At 33.7% G+C, this 11,244-nt stretch overlaps 1 protein-coding gene across 1 annotated transcript in view; it reads right to left on the bottom strand.

Moving 5' to 3' along the window:
* Window positions 1-11,244, bottom strand: part of LOC111085528 — a 111,608-nt gene that overhangs the window by 3,108 nt on the left and 97,256 nt on the right. The window lies entirely within an intron of this gene.

Genomic DNA, 11,244 nt, shown 5'->3' with positions numbered 1-11,244 from the left:
CAAATCCAAAGTACAATTTAATTACTAAATTTAAAGTATCATTTAGCTCGGTTTCAGACCATTTGAAATTCTAATACGTAACAGAATAAGCACTGAAATTCATGAGTTGATATAATGTTGCATTACACATATGATCACAAAACACCACACCCCATGTTTCTGAAAACTATATATATAATTTACACATAAAACTGAAGTATAATTTATTTCCTTGACCAAGCAAATCGTTAGTCTCTCAATCTTTAGAAGGCGCATATGCTTTATGATATTTTATTCAAGATTTATAAATAAAATTGTTATCAACAATATATGTATTTTCAACTTCAGCAGCCCTTATGCAACACATGGGCTAAAGAGCTAGTTTGGAAACTCCGAGGTTTAGACTTAGCCGTTCTAGTTTAGAGCTGCTGATCAGAGGAAGGGCAACTAATCAGAAACACTCGGCGCTTGCACAAATATTCTTAATCGAATTATAGACCTGATCGTTACTATTTATGAATTACTCACAGTTGAAAGTGCAAAGCGTGTTTAGCGACATATCAGAGTGTTCAAATCTTGGACCTATCGATCAGCAGCCAGGCATGCTAAATACCAGAATAGGAGTACACATATTAACAACAGATATAAAAGGCATAGTCTTGAACACAATGCTATTATAGTGCAACCTTATAACAAACGTCAACGTTTACAATTTGTCTGTAGGATTATGTTTATAAAACATTACAGTGTTTTTAAACATAAAAATTATAACACCAAATGTAATTCATCGGGGAAATGTTTTGAAGTTTCTCGTACTTGATGCTATGACTTGTTGTCATCCATAGCATTAAAACAAAGTTTATTTATATTATTTTGCATATTCATTGTATTTTATGAGCTACTATACTATAACACGTGTAACTGACTTTACTTGTTCAAATATTGATTTGTAAAGTAATATTGATAAACAAATAATAATTTATAATGTTAATTAACATAGAATCATTCAAATATTCTACCATATGATCAAACGAAACAAAAACTAACATCTTCGAAGAAAGAGTGGTCACTTATATGCCAAGTTTTGAAAACCGAATCAAAGCCAGTTGAAGTATATTTTTAGCCGCGGCATAGCGGCTCATAGAATGGCTCAGAGTTTTGTTGTTGTTGTTTTCAAGTACAAACTTTCAGCTCATAACTCCGTCATCTCTTGATCGATTTGAGTACTAATTAGTTTTGGACTCAGGAGGTCAAACCATTTCGATTTATGTATTTGACCACATCCAAGGTCTCATAGGCTAATTTATTCTAATCCTGCCTAAAAGAATTTCAATTTGAGGGTAGGCTGGTAGAGATCCTGATGAATAATAAAATCGAATCGGCTATACGCGCTCACCATGCTTGGTATTGCTAGAGCACAAAAATATAGCTAATAAAAGGGACAAAAGTCTCATAAATTAATTTACTCTAATTCTGCCTAAAATAATTTCAAGTGCCGTGGCTATTGAGGATTTCCTCTTGTTTTTATTTTAATTTCTATCACTATCTCTTTCAACCAGTCTAATAAAAAGCTATTGTAACGTCTTAAAAGCTACTTGAAAATAAGAATAGAGCATAATGGTCCAAAGCTAGAAAAGCAAAATTATGTCTTAAATATTATTATGATACAGAAGTTGAATACGTTATATTAAAACGATTTTGGAGTATTACTACGTCATTGCAGTACATGTCGCCATGTATGGTCATGCTATATCTGAAGGACGTGCTTCTTGACAATAGGGTTAGGGCGCTCGACTTCCAATCTGCAGAACGCGAGCTCGAATCCCGTCACCGAACATGCTCACCCTTTCATTCGTGGGGGCGTTATAATGTGATGATCAATCTCACTGTTCGTTGATAAAAGAGTTGGTAGTGGGTGGTGTTGACTATTTGCCTTCCCTCTAGTCTATCATTATTAAATTAGGGATGGCTAACGCAGACAGCCCTTGAGTAACTTTAGGCGAAATTTAAAAAAATAGATAAATAACCTCAACAATGGCCTTGCAGCATAGTTTCCATTGTAAAAGACTCCATCGTAAGGTTTTCATGTCCAAAGCACATCACTCCTTCCTTCATAATCCATCTAGTGTACGAGGACTACGGTTTCCCAGCGCTCTTTTCAACAGACCTATCGCACAAAAACCTACAGGCGTTGTGGCCGGCGACTTGATCAATATGTCTTTGTATGAAATATTATGAATACCCGTTCCATTTTTCAACGGTGATGTCGTGGAAGATACTTCTTTGTTATGTTGCTTGGGACACGTGGACAGTTTTTGCCACTGACCTTTGTTTCGGGGATTCTCATCTGTAAGAAGACGCCGCACTTTGCTTTCCATGTCTGGGGTACGACTTATTGCACATCTATTTTTTTATGCAGATCTCTTTGTTTTCCAGTGCCATTAAGTACAAGGGATATTTCCATCTTGGAAATCCTAAATCACTATGATCTGAGTGTATGATTATTTTGCGCCAGCATGCCCCAAGATGAACAAAAGACGCGGCCTGGCTGACTAATGAATGAATATTTACTGTAAAATTCTTATCAATGCTATAAGTGTAGCTACCAGTTTGGCCGCCAATTTTGATTTCATTATTTTAAGTCGCACGTTCAATCCTTTTTTTGGCCACTCCTTTGATTCACACCTAAGGTGTTTTTGGTTAGATACACATAAACAGTCATGTTCCCATATCTGAGTGGAGATTTTCCTGAATAGATCTGGTACAATCATAAAACATGCCCAGAATAGGCAATAAGAAGAAACGAGTTTTGTGAAGCACTGAAGGCGTTTTAGAAAGGACCATGAATTTAGTCTTTTAAATACTTCTTATCATGACGGTTCGATATCACTTGAAAAAATCATTCTTATGTAGTAAAAAAAAATGTGCTCCTTCACTTCCACATTTAATAGAATATAGTTAGTAGAAACTTGTTTTTACAATTCTACTGCCGCAGTGGGCAAAGCGCATATAGTCCATTGTCCAGTTATGCGCTTAACAGCAAAATAAAACACAACAACAATTAATTATATGCTTTTAAACTTCAATATAATGAAATTAATTTGTGTAGATTTCCACTTTTTATTTGTGTAGGCCAAAATATTGTTATAATATAATAGAATCGATCGAAACTGTTCAAAACATAAGCAGATTAGTGACATTCTCGATCTAATTAAAATCAATTCAGAATGTTGAATGAACATCTAAAATCAAACAATTCAGCCAGATGATGGTGAGCTCAGTTTCAAACTGTCGACAGTTTTATCTATTTACATGTAATGTTGTTTTATAAATACCTTAACGGTACTACTTCTTCTTTTGCACTTCAAAATGTGATACAAAGTTTTTTATTAAATAAAATAAATAATGGTTCTCACATCAATAGATGATTGTTAAAGCCTATTATATCACTCACGCTTTTATCTACGGTGTATACACAACATTTCTTCAAGCTGAATTGAAAAGCAGTGTGTATCGGTTAAAAAAGGGAGTAGGTTAGCTGACCATCTTAATAGTTGGGGTCCTCGTCGATTCGTGTAATGGGTGTTAAGTTCATGGGTGAAGACAGTATTACTCGCGTTTATCCTTGGATACATCACTATCATTATAGATAAAAAAAAGAATCGTGAGAAATGAAAGTTAAAAAAAAGTTCTGATTTTATAAACCAATTAATCCAAAACTATTCATAAATTTTCATAGATAATAACGTTTAAAGAGGTCTGCATTACCGTATGAAATATAAACAAACTCTCGGTCCATTAGTTTGTTATAGCAACATTCGTTATGTAATTTTACTAAAATACGAAAGAACGTTTTGCTAACACTAGTTTTGTTCTTTGTGTAATGTTTGTTTGTTTGAAGTTAAGCACAGAGCTATACAATGGGCTTTCGAAACCCAGTTTCTAGTGTTGTAAGTCCGCAGACATACCGCTGTGCCACTGGGGAGCTCCTTGTGTAATATACCTTGTTTAGAAAAATAAGTGTGCATAAGTAAGCCACATCTGCATATAGTGGGAAATTTGGTCAGCAGGTAAACGAATATTTAAAGCACCTTCCCATACCTTCTCAAAAGCCAAGTGCCGGTTTGTTTACTCGTCAAAATAAACGCGTTCAATATGGCCGTCGAACCGTGTTCCTGTTTATTGAATCTTAAACAAAGACTGCAAACTGATTCGTTGACTTAATAATTAAAGGGAATAAGTTCCAAAGTTGGAGCATATGATAAGATAAGAAGTTACGTAATCACAATTAAATTCTCCGGAATGTTTGTTTTGCCTTTAATTACTACATATGTTGTGGCTAAAAAAGCACGTGTTTTACATATCTGTACATGGTCCATGTTTTTAAACGTCAGTCGTAATTCCCCAAAAAAGGATATGCGTAGTAATAGTGAAACATTTTATTGTTGTTGTTGGCGAATTAAAAAGTATACTTGAATGTCTATTTAACTCTGCAGAGTTTTTTTTTTTATATTAGTTTAATTAAAGTGACAACATGACATGCTATATTGGTGCGGTCATGGCAAAAGAAAAAAGATTGAAACGATTGGCAGTTTATTAAGTAGCTTAAAAGTTTACTTTCAAGTTTTAAAATAATGTTTCTTTAAGTTTAACAAGTGCATCAACTACAGCATAGTAAAAAATAAAATACGGTTGTCTTTTCCATAGGGCGATCGGTTGGCGGCAGCCCATGTCCTCATTTATGAAATTAGATTTTAAGACCTGCATTGTCACATACGTTTGCTATCACTATATGTAACTATAAACGTTTTTTACCTATTTATAATTTCGTTAGTGCTTATAACTATATTTTGAGCTAGTAGCTATTTAGAACCACTCTTCAACTTTCCCTGTCACTAATTTGGTAAAGATACAACTATAAGCTATAAAGATAAAGCTATAAACTATTGATCGTTTCACTTCGTGTCTGCTGGAGTTTTCATTGCTTTCGTATTTTTTTGGAACAGGTACTGTGTCGCGCTCTCATGATAAATGCGAAATCTCTTTACGATTTTGACGGGTTTCATAATTCCTTGATTAAATACCAAACACTGAGAAGTTATTTTGATTCACGTCACTTCCAATTATATGATACTTTGTTATTTTTGAAAAAGGTATTTTTTTACTGACTACTTGGAATATTCAAAGAAAAAAGGTTGTTAAATTTCTCTAAATATTGTTATTATGTGGTCTTTCAAAATGCAACTTATAGTAGCTTTTTACATTTACCAAGTTAGTCGATAAGCAATTATAAAAACATTACTCCTCTGAAGTTAAATAATAAATAAAAGGAGGAAGAAGGAGGAAAGAAAAATTAATGGAACTTTCCCTGCAACGCCCACATTAGTTTAGAATAAATGCTAAGTAATAACAATGATCAATTTTTCATGGCTGTATAACGAGTAAGTATCTAGCAGCTGGATATGACTTTCTATTTGTAAGGCTGCCAGAATGGCCATTTTCTCCCAAATGTAATTGTACACGACTGATGTTCTTTTTCCCTTCAGGGCTACAACTAAATGTACTCCATTACCCGAGTATGTCTGAGAAATTCAAAACAGATTTCCCTAGAAGAGAAAGTTAACTTGACAACAGTTTCAAACATAATTAGAGATAATTCAAAATACACACACTCTGCACATCTGCCTTATAATCGACTGAAACGTAATCTATGGACATTAATATATAATAACGAAAACAGTAAATGAGAAGAAGAACAAGGTCGAAAAGACTTTAAAATCAAGCAGTGAATATCTAAACATTTCCTCATTAATATGTCGTTAAGAGAACATATTTGTAAGAACAGCATAGTGTTTAATCTATTTTACAATATTCAGAATTCGTATAAAAATTGTAATATAATATGTAATACACAAGAACAAGATTACGTAATGATCGAACAGCATACAAAAGCTGTCGAGTTTGGTACTCTTGGAAGATAATACGTATAAGTTATTGCTTTATCTCTCTACAATTTAATATTTATGGTAATGACTATGTAAGCTATGAAATATTTTAAAACACCAGTAACTCCCATGAGGGATTTCTAATGGGCAGGTTGTTGTTTTTAGTGCATAGATACACAACGGGCGGGGAATCTGGATCATAAACTTCCTCCTGACCCACTGGGACACTAATGAACAGTAAGTAACTCTTAAGTTTGAGTTATAAAGTTCATTAGAAACATAAATATCTCATCATCTTATGATAGCGATAGTTTTGTAAACCAATTTGTCGCAGAAAAAAATCAACAAAAAAACAACTGTTTTCTTGAGAATTACAGTATAATGAAATTGTTTACTGTCGTAAAGATAGGAAAGATACATAATCATGAAGTCAGTGTAAAATTGAGCAAAAAAGCCAGAATTAATAGCAATTACCATTTTGACAGTACACTGTTTCAATATTAGGAGACAATAGTTAGTAGCTGTATATCAGACACAATTTGTAGGACGGCATCAATCTATATGATGATCCGTGACTTGTTACCGTAAGTAGTGATATCACTGGACGAGTTGCTCAAGTACGATTCTCTTGAGACCAGGAAGAACTGAAGGAAATTGCTGAACAGCATCCAAAAACCAGTATTTCTTATCTTTTTGATTATTGTTAAGAAAGTATCTGCAGTCCTGTGTTTATTCTTTCGATGTTCGTAAACTTTGGGAAATAATCTTGTAAATACTACGATGAACATTGAAACCGAAACTTTACAGTCATCACTTCATACGTTGCGACTTAATGAAGATAATAAATTCGTAGCAGCTTCACATGGTGCTGATAGAAGAAATATGAGAAAACAAATATGAGTATAGCTCTCCGTGCTGGTGAAAGATCAAGGAACAGGATTAGCGCAATCCTCTGCTGGATGCTATAATAGAAAATTGGAAAGCAAGATATGTACCTTATCAAAAGAAGAGAGCTGTGAGTCTTTGAACTTCTACCAAGACCGAGAGAATTAAATATATAACTGAATAAAACTCTCACTGTTGTTAGATTTATCGTGTCTGAAGACAGGCTAGAATCTCTCGCCCTTATTCAAGACCAAAGAGACAGAACACTAAACTACAATGACGCCAATAAAACCTTTAAAGTAAGGGGTACACATAGATTCAACTTTCTCTTATGAACAGTTATTCAAAGTTATTGTGCTCAATGTGTAACATAATATTGAGCAGGCACTGTCACAGCAGTCATTCCTGTCCCCATTAACAGCACTACTCTTTATTTTACACTTTGGAGATTGTGATTATGTACATAAAGTAAAATTTCTAAATGAAATACTGCATGTGCATTGTTAGTTATGTGTTATTACATGTTTAAATTCTATTATATGCAGTCTATTTAATTAAAATTATATAATTAATGACAGAGGGCGCTACGGAAGAGAGATGTTGGAATGATAAGCTGTTAGGGTTATACTGTTATAGATATTGGAATATTATTTGATGTGTTTGTTTGTAGTTAAGCACAAAGCAACATAATGGACTATCTTTACTCTGCCCACCACGGTTATCGAAACCCGGTTTCTAGCGTTGTAAGACCGCAGACATACTGCTGTGCCACTGGGGGGCATATTATTTAATATTAATATTATCATTTGTAGTAATATGGGTAAAATAACAAAAGATTAACTAGACTGGTAAATAATAATATAAGAGTAAAAGTTTTAAGTTATAGCTTAATGGTATAACCTGTACTACAACGTTATATTAAGCTTAGGACGTGTAATTGTACTTTTAGGCTTAGCTGTAATTCATTTTACTAGTATATCGTAAAACAGGTTAAATACACTGTTTTAGTAAACAAATACAATCTAAAGACTATTTAATTGTCTCTTCGTGTTTTAAGGATTATCTTGTTTACTTGACTTTAGTTTAGATCCATTACTTAAATTCAGTTTATAGGTAGGTTATAAATCAGGCTAAATACATTATAACTTGTATTATTACTATTGGTATTGTATAATCATCAAATAAAGTAAAGACTAGTTATTTGTCACTGCTATAAAATTAAAGATATACTTAATTCATTTAGTGTGAACATAAAGTAGTGATATAAACCTGTAATATATTTTTGAAAAAGTGTTGTTTAAACATTTGTTTAACAACAAATAAAAGCTTGGAATGGTGTATTCTTTCATTGGGGGTGTGTTTGTGAGCCAGATAATATATTCTATTCTAAAAAGTTAGGCTTAACAATAACAGTGTACGCAATAGGTTACTGCACTGGTACTTACATTTAGTATTGAGTATTTATTTCCAAACTACAAATACAATGAATTAGACTGGTATTGGAATTAAGCGTTCACAGTTTCTTAATTGCGGTGAGTGCAATGAGAGGGTTTTATTTGGGAACTCTGGACTGGTATGTACTTTTAAAAAAGCTAGTACTAGTAGTGGAGATGTGCAGTTTGTGTGTATAATTTGTTCGTTGGATGAGAAGTTGGAGGCTATCATAATTAAAGAAGTTGGAATAGATAAAGAGAAGAGTAAACTGTGGGAAATGGCTACACGATTTCAAGAGGACCTTAAACTTTTACATGCAAAGGATACATCAGCTAACAATGAATTTCAGGAAGTTAGAAAGAGTACTAACAGGGCTAAAAGTAGTGGATTTAATTGTAATCAGCCTATTCTATTGAGCAACGGATTTCAGCCCTTGGGTTATGCAGATGAGGAACTATTGGATGGAAGGGAAACAAAAGGGTCAGTGAAGCAAGTGGATGAAGATGAGGTTATAGTTATAGACAGTGCTCGAAGTGGAGAGTAACGCGGGAGTATGCGTACCCCCACGTTACTCTTCACTTCGAGCACTGGTTATTGGTGATTCCTTGACAAGGCATGCGGATAGGATAGTCTGGGGGGTAAATATGGAGAAAAGAATTAGATTATGTCACCCAGGAACACAGATGGAGGATATAACTGATAGAGCAAGAGATATAATATTAATAAAGGGGACTACCAATGATTCAGTTTTAATTGTGCACATAGAGGCTAATTATGTTGGGAAAGAGCTAATTAATAAGTACAAGGGTTGATAAATGCATTTAAAGAAAATGGTCATAAGTTAATTGTGTTAGGAATACTGCCGAGAAGTAATTGTGGAGATGAAATTATGAGTAGGTCACTAAGGCTAAATGCCAGGCTTAGGTTGGTATGTAAGGATGAGTAAATAGGCTGGTTGGACTTTTGAGATCGGTTAAATGGGAGAAGGGAACATTTTGGAATGGATGTTTTACAGTTGGATAGAATAGGATCTGGCTTGTTTGCACGGGCTAACACTCAGCTGTAATGGAAGATTTTAACTAGGACTAGACAATGGTGAGGGCCAGGATAAACTGAATGCAAAAATAATATGATGTAGAGAAAAGTTTAGCACAGGAAATAAGAATAGAAGTAGTTATAAGGATAGACTTAATTGTTACTTTTGTACTGGTAGAAGTACAAGAAACAAAATAGATGACTTTAAACCAGTGGTAGGAGTAGAGGATTTTGATATAATGGGAATAACTGAACCATAGTTAAATGTAGATGATTGTGATGACAGAAATTTCTTTGAAATACAGGGTTATAGGTTATTTAATAGGGATAGCGTACTACAGATAGAGAAGTTGTGAGTTACATCCTGTTGAAGTTGAGGATATGAAAGATAACAGCAAGGAGATTGAATCCATTTGGGTTTCTATTAGCGGATATAAATGGGAAAGGTTTTTAGTGGGAATTTGTTACAGACCATTAAATGATACTGATGAAGTAAGTGAGAAACTTTACAGTGAGATTACGGTCTCAGCTGTTAATGAGGTCATAATTATTGGTGATTTTCATTTCAGGCATATAGATTGAGAAATGCTAGAGTCAAACCATGAGAGAGAAAAGTTTCTGGAAACAGTTCGAGATGGTTTTCTTCACCAATTTGTCAAGGTGGTTCCTTGACAAAAAACAATGCTATTTTAGCTTTATTGTTAACTTATAACATAGAAATTAGGTGGAAATTGGGAACATCTGGGTGCAAGTGATCATCGTTCTTTTAGGTTTGATGTTTTGCACATGGAGATCAGAGATAATAATATTTTGCTTACAAATTTTAAGGGATGAAACAAGAATTATCGGTTGTGAATGGGGCAGCTTAGATTTTTGGAAACACTGAAGAAATGTGGAAATATTTTAAGAATGAATTTTTAAATATTCAAGATAAACATATTCCTTATAAAAAGAAAAGGGTGGCTGCAGGTAAAAATAACCAGGTTGGCTCACAAAGAGTATAAGAGATAAAATTAAAGAAAATCATCACAAAATTAAAAAATTGAAATTGACTGGTATGACAGGAGATTTAGAAGATTTTGGAATATTAAGAAAGCTGATAAAAAGAAAGTAGGACATCAAAAAGTATATATGAAAAAAGGTTGGCTGAAAATGTAAAATTAGCAGTAAGGATCTCTCTGCGTACCTTAAGAGTAAATAAAATGTTAGGATAGGGATAGGACCTTTGGGGGATGATAAAAGAAGGCTTGTAATTGATGATTATAAGAAAGCTGGGTTATTAAATTATACTTTTTTTTTCAGTTTTTAGTAACGAAGATATAAGCAGTAATCCTTATCTTGAACAGTTGATAGGTGTAAACAAGGTTGGACAATATGATTGCATTAATTCTGAGTTTGTTAAGAAAAAAAATTGGGAAGTTTAAAAAATGGTAAGTCTCCGGGGCCAGATAGGGGTTTTGAAGGAAGTTGAGGATTGGGTATGTGAGCCATTTGGAATTAACTAATGTCACTCTTCTTTTCAAGGGAAGAGATAAAAATTGTCCTAGTAATTATAGGCCTATTAGTCTTACATCAGTTATGGGAAAAAGTTTGTAAAGTCTGATAAAAGATGCTTTTCAAAGTCATTTAACAAAGTTTATAATTTTATTGGATAATTACCGTGGTTTCACTAAGGGAAAATCTTGCCTTACAAATCTTTTGACATTCTTTGAAAAGGTTACTGCTTATGTAGACGAGGATAAGGAGTGTAGATTTGGTGTATCTGGATTTATAGAAAGCCTTGACAAGGAGCCACATAAAAGGCTTGTAAAAATGATATCTTTAGGTGTGGGAATAAATTAGCTAATTCTATAGAAGAGTGGCTAGATGGAAGAAAGTAAAGGGTTCTTATCAATGGAGTTCAGTCGAACTGGATTAATGTCACAAGTGGGGTACCTCAGGGCTCAGTCTTAGGACCTTTGCTCTT

The sequence above is a fragment of the Limulus polyphemus genome, unplaced genomic scaffold (genome assembly GCF_000517525.1).
Source record: "Limulus polyphemus unplaced genomic scaffold, Limulus_polyphemus-2.1.2 Scaffold447, whole genome shotgun sequence".
Taxonomy (NCBI): Eukaryota; Metazoa; Arthropoda; class Merostomata; order Xiphosura; family Limulidae; genus Limulus; species Limulus polyphemus.
This window is presented reverse-complemented; position numbering and strand designations above follow the sequence as displayed.